Raw genomic sequence first — 14,801 nt, forward strand, 5'->3', positions numbered from 1 at the left:
ACACTAGTAATATTATGTTTTTTAAAGGGCATGACTTTGTCAGGTTGGTAATATTTTTTATGTCAACAATTGTAAAAATTTGTGTTTTGCATTTACCTATCTGAATAAAATTTTCAATATACTGGTGTCCTTGGACGTATGCATTCAGCACCGGTATAGCCAACAGCAATAGCTCATAACGATGTTGGCCCAACATTGACATTATAGGATCCTATAGGACTTTTCCATTAGGGTTGGATCAGGCCCATTTGCAGATGTATGCAGATGTTATCCACGCTAAAGGAGCACCACTGAGAAATTGTATTGGATTCACAGATGGGACTGTGCGTCCCATATCTCGTCCAACTGTGGATCAAAGGGTTGTGTTCAATGGTCACAAGCGCACTCATGCTTTAAAATACCAATCGGTGTTGACGCCAAATGGTTAAATTGCCAACCTGTTTGGGCCAAATAAGGGCAGGAGACATGATTGCGCCCTTAGTGGCCTGTCAGAAAAGATAAGACACTTTGGGTGGACGTTTTGTGGACAGACATGGGGACCGCTTTGCAATCAGGGATGGGCTGTTGTCTCCATTTAAGCAGGCTGTGCTCACTGCAGAGCAACAACAGTTATATGGGAGCATGTCTTAAGTGCAAGAGACTGTAGAGTGGCAGTTTGGAAAAATTGTAAATTCATTTGCATTTGTAGACTACAAAAAAAAATGTATTTGCAACCTGTTGGGAAGATATATCTAGTAGCAGCATTGCTTTCCAACTTTCACACTTGCCTATATAAAGCCAAACTTGTCAGTACTGTTGCATTTTCTATCTCAGTAACTGAAATTGTTTTTGACATGGGAGTGATGTGCCTGTAGCACATGCTGAATAGGTCAGAGGCTCAGATGTGGTTTTCTGCTAGGCACAGATTTGAATCCCAGCCAGATTTCTGCTCTGCGGAGATTTGAGTGGTATCAAAATTTCAATCAATGGGGAACAGGGCAGGCTGCATGCGCTTAATCTTCTGTTTCATATATATATATATATATATATATATATATATATATATATATATATATATATATATATATATGTATGGGAGCGACATAGTTAAAGACGATAGTCAAAGAGAGTAGAGTAGTGTAGAAGCACGGGATAGAAGAGGGCTGGAAGAGTTAGTTTTGCAGTTAGACACAATAGAAACACACACGCTAGCGATTCAGAATTTGAAATTTCTGACGATTATTCAGATGCCGGTTCAGTCTCTCAGGAAAGTTCGTTTTGGGATGGCAGTTACAATGAAAGTGTACTGTTTACTTCTGTTCAGGGATATCAGTTTGAGCCCAGGAAACATGAAAAAGTTGGGCCTCTCCCTGAGAGTGCGAGCGTTAACACGGAGGCATATGCTAACACTAGAGTCGGGAATACAGTGGTGAGTGTATTTATGGTTCTTCAATGCTGGCATGGTGCTTTTAATTTCTATGTATTAAGATTTTATTGGGTAACTAAATAATTATAACTTGAGCCAAGATGCCGATCATATTGAGGTAAAACGCAAAGTTAATTGGAAAAGAGTGCATTCCTTTTCTCATCCAAGTTTCTCTGTTTTGCACCTGTACTTCCGCAGACTAGAGATCTGCTGCATTAGGAGCAATTGTGCTGTTAAATTGAGTTTTGGTTAGGGTTCATAGTTAGAAAGATTAATCAGCACCATTCCCCGTCATGGCTCCAACTGCACTTCGTTAAACACGCCCTCTTCGGTATACTGAGTACTTTCTGACCCTGTGCACTGTATGGTGCACCGGATGATAGTCTTTGAATTTAACTTGGAAAGTCATGTTTTATTTCCGAGTGCAGTTTACAAGGCTTCTAAATGCTAACTTCAACCCTTTAAACCACTGCTCTTACTACTTGTTGATCGTCTGTTTTAGCACTTCAGCTTTTCGGAAATTGACTAACTTTTCAATAAATTTCACCTATATTTATATTATAACTAGAGGATCAGAGAGGCGATACCGCCTCTGAATATTGTACCACCAGCTGGAGTAAGCGCATTCGTATAGACCCACACACACACAAAAAAGGGACACCACCACCAGTCTTGTGCTTGACAAGCTGTAAAAATGGAATCAACAAGAATTTTCAAAATATGCAAAAAATATGTATAACTAAAAATGGTACAATCAAAGTTTAGTTCATCGTAAGGTAGGTCATAGGTCAATTTCAAAGTCACAGTAAATTGCCAGTATATGACTTCCTATTCAACTTCAATAGTAACTATGGACCTATCTCTGCCAGGTTTGGAGTTAAAAGAGAAAGAAATTAGCAGAGTTCAGTTCATGATTAAAAGTAAGTCAAAGGTCAATTTCAAGGTCACACTTAGATTGCCAGTATATGACTTCCTATTCAACTTCAATAGTAACTATGGACCTATCTCTGCCAGTTTTGGAGATAAAAGGGAACCAAAATTTGCAAAGTTCAATTCATGATGAAAAGTAGGTCAAAGGTCAATTTCAAGATCACATTTAGATTGCCAGTATATGACTTCCTATTCAAGTTCAATAGTAACTATGGACCTATCTCTGCCAGTTTTGGAGATAAAAGGGAAGCAAAATTTGCAAAGTTCAGTTCATGGTGAAAAGTAGGTCAAAGGTCAATTTTAAGGTCACATTTAGATTGCCAGTATATGACTTCCTATTCAAGTTCAATAGAAACCATGGACCTATCTCTGCCAGTTTTGGAGATAAAAGGGAACCAAAATTTGCAAAGTTTAATTCATGGTGAAAAGTAGGTCAAAGGTCAATTTCAAGGTCACATTTAGATTGCCAGTATATGACTTCCTATTCAAGTTTAATAGTAACTATGGACCTATCTCTGCCAGTTTTGGAGATATAAGGGACTAAATGTTATAATTTTGGAGTTACAACAATGTGCCATAAATTTCCTACAGAAAGAATTAATTAAAATAAAGAAAAGGTCATTTTAGTTGAAATTCTTTCTGTAGGAAGGTGCTCAGAAGTTCCAGATGTTAAAATTTCACGAAATAATGTCATTTTTGACCAGAAGTTGTCTGCCTCGCCAAGCCTTATGTTTTATTTTCCGGGGGTTCAAAATTTATTATCCATTACCGTACTGCACATGTTGCTTTCACCACCAATATGTACTTTTTGATACAGCGTAACTTGAAAACCGTATGGAATACAAAAAAACGGAGACCACCTCCAGTGTTGGGCTTTACATGCTCTACAAAATGCAAAAAAGAATGGGTCTCTAGCATTAACGTTTCCCGAATTAGAAATGGTTTTCAGTTTCGGTATCTTATGGCCACTACTCCCGTGAAAATGCACCTAATGACCCCATTGGGTTAAGTCTGTGTAGTGTCTGAATAACAGCCCAAATAATTTTTTTTCGTAAAAAATTTCGTTTTTTTGAAAATTTTGGCCTGTTTGACCTTGAAATAAGGGTCAAAGGTCAAATCCAAGGGCATATTTGAAATCTCCACATATGACTTTGGAAAGCCGTCTGTAGAAATTTTTCCCATAATTCCTTCCGTAGGGTAGATAATTAGCATTTAATTTTGCCATTTTTGGACAAGGGTGCATTACAATGAGTGCCACACCTAGACCCCAATACCGACAAAGCCCAAATTTTACGTGGAACGAGTTGAGATTATAGGTGACCTAAATCCAAGAGGTGGGTACGGAGGCCCTTACCATCTAGGAGGAGAAGCGGTAACGGTAACATGGCAGCGAAGCCGGCAGAACTGGCGGAGCCAGCGGAACAGACCAGACGGGACTAAAACCATGTGTACCGCCAGCGCTCACGCTGGTGGTACAATAAATAGTGTACCGTGTGCAAATACATCAGTACCGTGTGCATTTTACCATATATGGTCAGAATTACTTTACTTATTGAACAATGCTGATTGCATGGACAGTATGTGAAATCATCAAACCTAAATGCTGGATTACATGAGATTGGTTATACAAACCACAACCACAGATTATTTGGGTGAGGTCGGCTTCTTGCTGGCCGTCCTGTTTACTATCACGGGCATGATGGCACGACCTACCCATTACCATAGCCGAAGAGTGATCGTCCTGGTAAACGACCCGATACCCTACCCCCTCCGACTGGAGATGGAGCGGGTGAGCAAAGAATGTCCTCAAGTGACATTTCTTACAATGGCTGACCTCACGCCGGTGTACAGACGCCTCCCGTTGCTACCACCGGCGTACAATGCTATCCAAGACGCGCTGGCCACGTGTACAACCAGACCACCGCCTCACACTCCTAATAGACAACCGGCATCGGGATCAAGCTCCAACCCCATTGTAATAGACTGAAAAAAACAGACAAAAGAAAACAAAAAGAACAATAACAGACTTGCCTTCATCCGACATATGATGATCCATGATGTAAGCGACTGTTACAAGTCCATAACATGTTTCATTGCATGTAATTACCATATTAATGCGATAAATTCGAAATACTAGCTACACGTTCAAGGAACTATTGGAACTGCTACTTCCAGTATAAACTTAGCTGCACTGGACGTGTCCATGCATTTTGTATACAGTGTACATTCAGAATTTGAATCTCCACATATGAATTTTAGCAAGCCGTCTGTAGAAATTTGTCCCATAATTCCTTCCATAGGGTAGTTAATTAGCATTTAATTTTGCCATTTTTGGACAAGGGTGCATTGTAATGAGTGCCACACCTAGACCCCAATACCGACAAAGCCCAAATTTTACGTGGAACGAGTTGAGATTATAGGTGACCTAAATCCAAGAGGTGGGTACGGAGGCCCTTACCATCTAGGAGAAGTGGTAATGGTAACATGGCAGCGGAGCCGGCGGAACTGGCGGAACGGACCGGACGGGACTAAAACCATGTGTCCCGCCAGCGCTAACGCTGGTGGTACAATAAATAGTGTACCGTGTGCAAATACATCAGTACTGTGTGCATTTTACCATATATGGTCAGAATTACTTTACTTATTGAACAATGCTGATTGCATGGACAGTACGTGAAATCATCAAACCTAAATGCTGGATTACATGAGATTGGTTATACAAACCACCACCACAGATTATTTGGGTGAGGTCGGTTTCTTGCTGGCCGTCCTGTTTACTATCACGGGCGTGATGGCACGACCTACCCATTACCAGAGCCGAAGAGTGATCGTCCTGGTAAACGACCCGATACCCTACCCCCTCCGACTGGAGATGGAGCGGGCGAGCAAAGAATGTCCTCAAGTGACATTTCTTACAATGGCTGACCTCACGCCAGTGTACAGACGCCTCCCGTTGCTACCACCGGCGTACAATGCTATCCAAGACGCGCTGGCCACGTGTTCAACCAGACCACCGCCTCACACTCCTAATAGACAACCGGCATCGGGATCAAGCTCCAACCCCATTGTAATAGACTGAGAAAAACAGACAAAAGAAAACAAAAAGAACAATAACAGACTTGCCTTCATCCGACATATGATGATCCATGATGTAAGCGACTGTTACAAGTCCGTAACTTGTTTCATTGCATGTAATTACCATATTAATCGCCATAAATTCGAAATACTAGCTACACGTTCAAGGAACTATTGGAACTGCTACTTCCAGTATAAACTTAGCTGCACTGGACGTGTCCATGCATTTTGTATATGGTGTACATTCAGAATTTGACTCAATTGAACTCCTGCACATTCATAGACCACAGTTATATGTATCCATTTATATTACAACCTCTCTTTACATTCTTGCGCAAAAGTGTACACAGAGTTTAATACAGTGTTAGCCACAGTAAAATGTTAACTAGAGGATCAGAGAGGCGATACCGCCTCCGAATATTGTACCACCAGCTGGAGCAAGCGCATTCGTATAGACCCCCACATACACAAAATAAGGGACACAGCCACCAGTCTTATGCTTGACAAGCTATAAAAATGCAATCAACAAGAATTTTCAAAATACGCAAAAAATATATATAACTTAAAATGGTACAATCAAAGTTAAGTTCAGTAACTTTGGAGATAAAAGGGAAGCAAAATTTGCAAAGTTCAGTTCATGGTGAAAAGGTAAATTTTAAGGTCACATTTAGATTGCCAGTATATGACTTCCTATTCAACTTCAATAGTAACTATGAACCTATCTCTGCTAGTTTTGGAGATAAAAGGGAAGCAAAATTTGCAAAGTTCAGTTCATGGTGAAAAGTAGGTCAAAGGTCAATTTCAAGGTCACATTTAGATTGCCAGTATATGACTTCATATTCAAGTTCAATAGAAAGTATGGACCTATCTCTGCCAGTTTTGGAGATAAAAGGGAGGCAAAATTTGCAAAGTTCAGTTCAAGGTGAAAAGTAGGTCAAAGGTCAATTTCAAGGTCACAGTAAGATTGCCAGTACATGACTTCCTATTCAACTTCAATAGTAACTATGGACTTATCTCTGCCAGTTTTGGAGATATAAGGGACTAAATGTTATAATTTTGGAGTTACCATAATGTGCCATAAATTTCCTACGGAAAAAATTAATTAAAATAAAGAAAAGGTCATTTTGGTCCAAATGCTTGAAATGGGAGGTGCTCTGAAGTTCCAGATGTTCAAATTTGATGAAATAATGTCATTTTCGACCACAAGTTGCCTGCTTTGCCAAGCCTTATGTTTTATTTATCTGGAGTTCAAAATTTATTATCCATTACCATACTGCACATTTTGCTTTAACCACCAAAATGTACTTTTTGATACAGTGTAACTTTGGAGATAAAAGGGAAGCAAAATTTGCAAAGTTCAGTTCATGAGGAAAAGTAGGTCAAAAGTCAATTTCAAGGTCACAGTAAGATTGCCAGTATATGACTTCCTATTCAAGTTCAATAGTAACTATGGACCTATCTCTGCCAGTTTTGGAGATAAAAGGGAACCAAAATTTGCAAAGTTAATTCATGATAAAAAGTAGGTCAAAGGTCAATTTCAAGGTCACATTTAGATTGCCAGTATATGACTTCCTATTCAACTTCAATAGTAACTATGGACCTATCTCTGCCAGGTTTGGAGTTAAAAGAGAAAGAAATTAGCAGAGTTCAGTTCATGGTGAAAAGTAGGTCAAATTTAGGTCAAAGGTCAATTTTAAGGTCACATTTAGATTGCCAGTATATGACTTCCTATTCAACTTCAATAGTAACTATGGACCTATCTCTGCTAGTTTTGGAGATAAAAGGGAAGCAAAATTTCCAAAGTTCAGTTCATGGTGAAAAGTAGGTCAAAGGTCAATTTCAAGGTCACATTTAGATTGCCAGTATATGACTTCATATGCAAGTTCAATAGAAACTATGGACCTATCTCTGCCAGTTTTGGAGATAAAAGGGATGCAAAATTTGCAAAGTTCAGTTCATGGTGAAAAGTAGGTCAAAGGTCAATTTTAAGGTCACATTTAGATTGCCAGTATATGACTTCCTATTCAACTTCAATAGTAACTATGGACCTATCTCTGCCAGTTTTGGAGATAAAAGGGAAGCAAAATTTGCAAAGTTCAATTTATGGTGAAAAGTAGGTCAAAGGTCAATTTCAAGGTCACAGTAAGATTGCCAGTATATGACTTCCTATTCAACTTCAATAGTAACTATGGACCTATCTCTGCCAGTTTTGGAGATATAAGGGACTAAATGTTATAATTTCGGAGTTACCATAATGTGCCATAAATTTCCTACAGAAAAAATTAATTAAAATAAAGAAAAGGTCATTTTGGTCAAAATTCTTGAAATGGGAGGTGCTCTGAAGTTCCAGAAGTTCAAATTTGATGAAATAATGTCATTTTTGACCACAAGTTGTCTGCTTTGCCAAGCCTTATGTTTTATTTTTCCAGAGTTCAAAATTTATTATCCATTACCGTACTGCACATTTTGCTTTCACCACCAATATGTACTTTTTGATACAGCGTAACTCGAAAACCGTATGGAATACAAAAAAACGGAGACCACCTCCAGTGTTGGGCTTTATATGCTCTACAAAATGCAAAAAAGAATGGGTCTCTAGCATTAACGGTTCCCAAATTAGAGACAGTTTTCAGTTTCGGTATCTTATGGCCGCTACACCCGTGAAAATGCACCGATTGACCCCAAATTCACACAGATGAAAGATGACCTGAAGGGTAACATTTTCCAATAATATTATTGGTTAAGTCTGTGTGGTGTCTGAATAACAGCGCAAATAAATTTTTTTTCGTAAAAAAATTCATTTTTTTGAAAATTTTTGCCCGTTTGACCTTGAAATAAAGGTCAAAGGTCAAATCCAAGGGCATATTTGAAATCTACACATATGACTTTTGGAAAGCCGTCTGTAGAAATTTTTCCCATAATTCCTTCCGTAGGGTAGATAATTAGCATTTAATTTTGCCATTTTTTGACAAGGGTGCATTGCAATGAGTGCCACACCTAGACCCCAATACCGACAAAGCCCAAATTTTACGTGGAACGAGTTGAGATTATAGGTGACCTGAATCCAAGAGATGGGTATGGGGGCCCTTACCGTCTAGGAGGAGAAACGGTAACGGTAACATGGCGGCGGAGCCGGCGGAGCCGGCGGAACGGACCGGACGGGACTAAAACCATGTGTACCGCCAGCGCTAACGCTGGTGGTACAAATTAAACAAGATTAATTCATTAACCGTTTCTTTTGCTATGATTGAATTGTGCATACATATTTATTTTTCATTTAATTTTAGTGCTTCGTTTTCTTAATTTTATTTGATACTTTATGCTATAGAATAAAAAATACATACTTTATGCTTATATTCTCGTTTTTATCATAACCTTTAGTATTCTTAACGCTACTGCTACTGTATTAAGCACTCTAGTTCCGGCGTCTTATTATGTTGTTAAACTTTGCCAGGAGGCAAATCTTTCATCGCCGGAAGGTCATATGTCACGGGGTAACATAACATTTAAAATAAGAGTTTAGCTAGAGGCAAACATTTTGGACACTTATCTCCTCCAACAAAGCCCACAATTTTGAGCTAAGACTCTCCAAAAAGATATTTCTAATTTGGCTAATTCCATTCAGAATGCAAAAAGGACTGGTGCAATGTTGACCCCAGTGATCACAGATCCGCTGCGTGCCTTGGCAGACAAAGCTGAGAGGATCTCCGAGGGAGCAAATGTTTGGAGAGGGCAGCCCCTAACAGCTATAAAGTTAATATTCTGAGAGAACAGCATTGCTTGGTGATGCTAGTTTATTGTTCTTTAGCTAATGTCAAGCACTGCTTTTGCTATATTATGCCACTGTTGGCTCATTAAAACAGTACTTGACCTTAACAAACACCTTTACTAACAATTACTAAGCCACAATTAAGTATCAAGGATTATTTTTTCCTTATAGCTGCTGCAAGTAGGAAGAGAAAAGAAGTGGAGGGCGTTATGCAGCCTTTTAACAGGTCTTTCCTCGAATTAAAAGAGAAGAAAATGAAGGCTGATGAAAGAGAAAGGCGTCAGCATGAAGAGGAGTTGAAGTGGAGGAGAGAGGAAAGGAGATGGAGGCACACAAAATAGCTCTACTGTCTCCATCTCTGGGTCCACCAATTCCCCATTCCTAAATCAATCATCTTCTCAAAACAAGGGGCCTAATACAGCCTTTTAACAGCTCTTCCTCAAATTAGAAGAGAAGAGAATGAAGGCTGGCGATGAAAGAGAATGGCATCAGCATGACGACGACTTGAAGTGGAGGAGAGAGGAAAGGGAGATGGAGGCACAGAGGAGGGAGAAGGAGGGGTAACATGAAATGTGCATGGCACTATTGTTTGCTAACATGTTTTCCACATTAACACAAAATGGCCGTCCTGTCCCCATATCTGGGTCAACCAATTCCCCATTCCTAAATCAATCATTTTCTCAAAACAAGGGGCCAGATTATTTTAATTTTTTATGTTTACAAATTCAAGCCACATATTTCTGACATTTCAGAACAATATGTTTGCACTGTATACAATTTGGGTTCTATTTCCTCTCCCCTTTGTTTCTCCATTTCCGAGTACTTGGTTAGTGGGATAATGTTGACAAAATATTAGTCTTGCCATTATGAAATCTGCCCAGTGGGGACATGCTTATTTATTAGCAGACTACTGCTATGTCTACACCATTTTTGGTTAGACGGCCTGTGACATTTGATATATGATGCATCAAATGATGTTGCTTTTTTTGCGAAGAAATATTTACCTAGAGAATAAGAAAAAATTGGGTTTGTGACATTTCAGCAGAGACAGCTGATGGAGATGAAAGCCAGCCTTCCACAAGTGGCCAGCCCTCCACAGCCAAAAGGAGGAGGCTCTCAGGGCCTAATTTTGATGATTACTTCAACATAAGAAAGAAGCAGCAGGAGAATCAGCGAATCCAACTGGAAAACCAACGCTTAAGACAAGAGGCTCAGCATCTTGAGTAAGAAAGAGCAAGGGATGAAAAAAGTTTGCCTTGATTTCAAAGCTTATTGAAAAAAATAATTATGGAATTATATTATGGTATAGCAGAACAACTGGGGAGGAAAGAAATAAACTAACCAACATTGTAGAAACTGCAAGCAAGGTTATCAGGCAGGATCTACCCAAGCTGGATGATATTTTTAAAGACAGAATGGAGAAAAGAACTGTTAACACCATGGAAGACTGTTCTCATCCTGCATCATCACTTTTTATGTTTTTACCAAGCAGTAGTAGACTTTAAAATTTTTAAAGGCAGTAAATGCTTTTTAAACAGCTTTTATCCAAGTGCAGTGACACATTTTAATGTGATCACAAAACCTAGTTCTTAATTTATCTGTTGTATTACTTTTACTCTATATATTATCAAACTTGCTCCGAAAGGAAAATGAGTTCCGATTTTAATAATTGGCCAAATAAACTCTTATCTTACACTGTCCTGGAACACAATTTACCCAACAAACACCCCGCTTCAGTACAGAATCTGACAGAATGCTCCCTACAGACACCAGACCAGCTGCAGTCATTTTATAAAATTTCTTCTCGATGGCACATCAGAGCAAAATAACAAGAAAGTGCTGGACAGAAGAGTTCATGCTATGGCATCTGATGTAATTTTTTATTCTCTCGAGGGCCACTGTGAAACCATGGAACATGTACATGTGGATTTTCCTCTTTTACTAGTTCTAATTAAGCAACCCAGGCCCTGGGTCACTGTCTAAGTTACAATGATGCAAAGGGACTGGAAACTAAATACAAGATTGCGGCCCTGACGCCGTTATAAAGCCACTTTTGCCTCTACCACACTTCTTACATCATCTTGACCAATCATTACAAGTTCCAATTAACATGTGACCCACATGTACGCGTTGAGGATCTTAGCAGTAGCAGTCAGATCGTATCCAGCCTCCGGCACGAGCGGTCAACTCCAGAGAGACTCTCAGTAGACGATAGTGTTTGTATACAGCAGAAGTAGCAGATTGGTAAGTCTTTCGCTTTATTTCATTCATTATCACCTTGTTACGTTCATCATGGTCTACAGTTAGCATTATATCTCTCGTTCGTCACTTTACACCCACTGGATGTTAGGTCTCCTCGGATCGTCGATCTTAACAAGTCAGGATCTCAGCATCGGGGGCCGTATAGTAGTTCGTTTAGCAACATTAGATACCCCACTCGTTATATCATAATATTCATTCAGGTCAACCTTATGAATAATACCCGTTCACTAGTATGTTTTACGGATCTATAGCTAATTGACCTCACCCCTGATAGACATCCTTCTCGTTATTAGAACCTCACCGTCATTGAGCACTCAAGTATTACTCTATCTCTACATGTTAATTCACTTATTTATTCGTTAGTAACACATTGTATAGCCTTTTACACTTAAACTTGCTTTCCTAGACGTTTTCAGTTCATATAAGGACTTGGGGATGTAACCCAGTACATCCCCAAGTTCGTCAGCCTCCTTCCTCGTCACAGGGTAACACGGGTTACTCCTTCGCTAATCCCAGTCTTACGGCCTCTCAGGGTTACATGGGTAACCCTGCCTCTAACCAAACGCAGCTTCAGCCACCCACTCACCTCCTCGGCTCGGTTCAGGATCAGGGCTCTCAAGGTAAGGGCAACTATTCATTATTAGATCAACATGTCCCCAAGACCCTCAGGGAAAAAATCTGGGCCAAAGAACCTGTAGATATGAATTCTCTTCTCCCTCCCACTTCGAATACGTTATCTTCGACGGAAATCTCGACATACCACCAACTTGTACAGCAGCCTAAAGTCTACGACGACGGGAAGATATCAATTACGATGTCCCTTATGCACAAGCGTTCTTCTCTGATAACTCCATATCAATGGCAGTGCACCTTCCACGTTTTTAGTGTCATTTACTTGCAGTGCTTCCCCTCGGAAGCCATGAGCCTCCTGCATTACGCAAATCTCATTCTCGAAATGCAGGCTAATAAATTTCCAAATTGGCATCTGTACGACGAGAAGTTTAGAGCCACAGAGTGTCATGCGACTCACAGAGTGTAATCTATTTGATAAGATGTTAACAGTGCCATCAAATGTACATCGGGGGAAACGAGACAGAAATTAAAAGACAGAATTAGACACCACTGCTGCACTATAAACAACAAACACCTGTTTGTGCCTGTGGGACAACACAACACTCAGCTAAAGACGTCACTGTCACCATCTTAAAAGGAAGAGATGCATCAGTAAAATACTCATTTTCAATAACTGATATGTGACGTAAATTTTAATTGAATTATTATTATTAACTCACTTAGATTTATAAAGATGTTTCCGTTGGACTAGAAAGCTAAACTAAATCAGCTAGAAGCAAACATTTTGGACTCTTATCTCATCCAACAATGACCAAAACCTTGAGCTCACTAAGACTCTCCAAAAAGACATTTCTAATTTGGCTAATTCCATTCTGAATGCAAAAGGACTGGTGCAATGTTGACCCCAGTGATTGCTGATTCGCTGCGTGCCTTGGCAGACGAAGCTGAGAGGATCTCCAAGGGAGCACTGCTTTTGTTATATTATGCCATTGTTGGCTCATTGAAATAGTACTTGACCTTTACTAACAATTACTAAGCCACAATTAAGTATCAAGGGTTATTTCTTCCTTATAGCTGCTGCAAGTAGAAAGAGAAAAGAAGTGGAGGACCTTATGCAGCCTTTTAACAGGTCTTTCCTCAAATTAGAAGAGAAGAGAATGAAGGCTGGCGATGAAAGAGAAAGGCATCAGCGTGAAGACGACTTGAAGTGGAGGAGAGAGGAAAGGGAGATGGAGGCACAAAGGAGGAGGAAGGAGAGGGAACATGAAATGTGCATGCCACATTAACACAAAATAGCTGTCCTGTCCCCATGTCTGGGTTCACCAATTCCCCATTCCTAAATCAATCATTTTCTCAAAACAAAGGGCCAGATTGTTTTAATTTATAATGTTTACAAATTCAAGCCACACATTTGACATTTCAGAACAATATGATTGCACCATATACAAATTGTGTTCTATTTCCTCTCTCTTTTGTCTCTCCATTTCCCAGTACTTGGTTAGTGGGATAATGTTGACAAAATATTAGTCTTGCCATCTTGAAATCTGTCCACTGGGGACATGGTTGTTTATTAGCAGACTACTGCTATATCTACACCATTTTTGGTTAGACAGCCTTTGTCATTTGATGTAAGATTTAGGAAATGTTGCTTTTTTGCAAAGAAATATTTACCTAGAGAATAAGGAAAAATTGGGTTTGTGACATTTTAGCAGAGACAGCTGACGGAGATGATAGCCAGCCTTCCACAAGTGGCCAGCCCTCCACAGCCAAAAGGAGGAGGCTCTCAGGGCCTAATTTTGATGACTATTTTAATATACGCAAGAAACAGCAGGAGCTGGATGCCCAGCACCTCCAGCAGGAGGATCAGTGAATCCAACTGGAAAATCAATGCTTAAGACAAGAGGCTCAGCGCCTTGAGCAAGAAAGAGCAAGGGATGAAAAAAAGTTTGCCTTGATTTCAAAGCTTATTGAAAAAATTGCTTATGGAATTATATTATGGTATATGCGGAACAACTGGGGAGGAAAGAAATAAACTATCCAACATTGTAAAAACTGCAAGCAAGATTATCGGGCAGGATCTACCTATGCTGGACGATATTTTTAAAGACAGAATGGAGAAAAAAAACTTAACACCATGGAAGACTCTTCTCATCTTGCATCATCACTTTTTACGTTTTTACCAAGCAATAGTAGACTTAATTTTTTAAAGGCAGTAAATGCTTTTTAAATAGCTTTTATCCAAGTGCATTTTAATTTGATCTCAAAACCTAATTCTTAATTTATCTATTGTGTTACTTTTACTCTGTATATTATCAAACTTGTTCCAAAAGGAAAATGAGTTCTGATTTTAATAATTGGCCAAATAAACTCTTATCTTACACTGTCCTGGAACACAATTCACCCAACAAAAACCCTGCTTTAGTACAGAATCTGACAGAATGCTCCCTACAGACACCAGACCAGCTGCAGTCATTTTATAAATATTTCTTCTCGGTGGCATATCAGAGCAAAATGACAAGGAAGTGCTGGACAGAAAAGTTTATGCAATGGCATCTGATGTAATTTTATTCTCTCGAGGGCCACTGTGAAACCATGGAACATGTACATGTGGATTTTCCTCTTTTACTAGTACTAATTAAGCGACCCAGACCCTGAATAGGATGGGTCACTGTATCAATTACATTGACGCAAAGGGACTGGAAACTAAATTGACATCAAGAAAACAGAAGAAAACAGACAAAAGAACCCACACCTGCCACGGAAAACAATTGCAGCTGATTTGAATTG

This window comes from Lingula anatina, chromosome 1, assembly GCF_051362555.1.
Source record: "Lingula anatina isolate TDL-2025a chromosome 1, LinAna3.0, whole genome shotgun sequence".
Classification (NCBI taxonomy): domain Eukaryota; kingdom Metazoa; phylum Brachiopoda; class Lingulata; order Lingulida; family Lingulidae; genus Lingula; species Lingula anatina.